We start from the raw sequence: 356 nt of genomic DNA, 5'->3' as shown, positions 1-356 counted from the left end.
GAAGTGACTGTCGCGTATCATTAGGGCAAAACCAATCATCCTGGAATCTTGGAGACCCTGCAAGCGTTAAAGAGAAGATACTTTTGTTGGGGGATGAAGAAGACTATCACAGAAGTTGTAGGAAACTGCGAAGTTTGTCAACGCACAATGTATGACAGACATACACCAAAAGGTAGACAGAAGAGACACCTACCGCAGATGCACCGCTCAATGATTTACAGGTTGACGCTTTCACGTGGAGAGGATTTAAATGGATAACCATAATTGATCTCTTCAGTAAGACGGCAATGGCGCACCAGGTTCAGGAAAAGTCGTTGGAACCAGTGCTGGCAGCTCTCCGAATGTGGTTTCAGTTT

Source organism: Halyomorpha halys, unplaced genomic scaffold (assembly GCF_000696795.3).
Source record: "Halyomorpha halys isolate HHAL.00 unplaced genomic scaffold, Hhal_1.1 Scaffold2826.1, whole genome shotgun sequence".
Taxonomy (NCBI): Eukaryota; Metazoa; Arthropoda; class Insecta; order Hemiptera; family Pentatomidae; genus Halyomorpha; species Halyomorpha halys.
Note: the sequence above shows the minus strand (reverse complement) of the source record.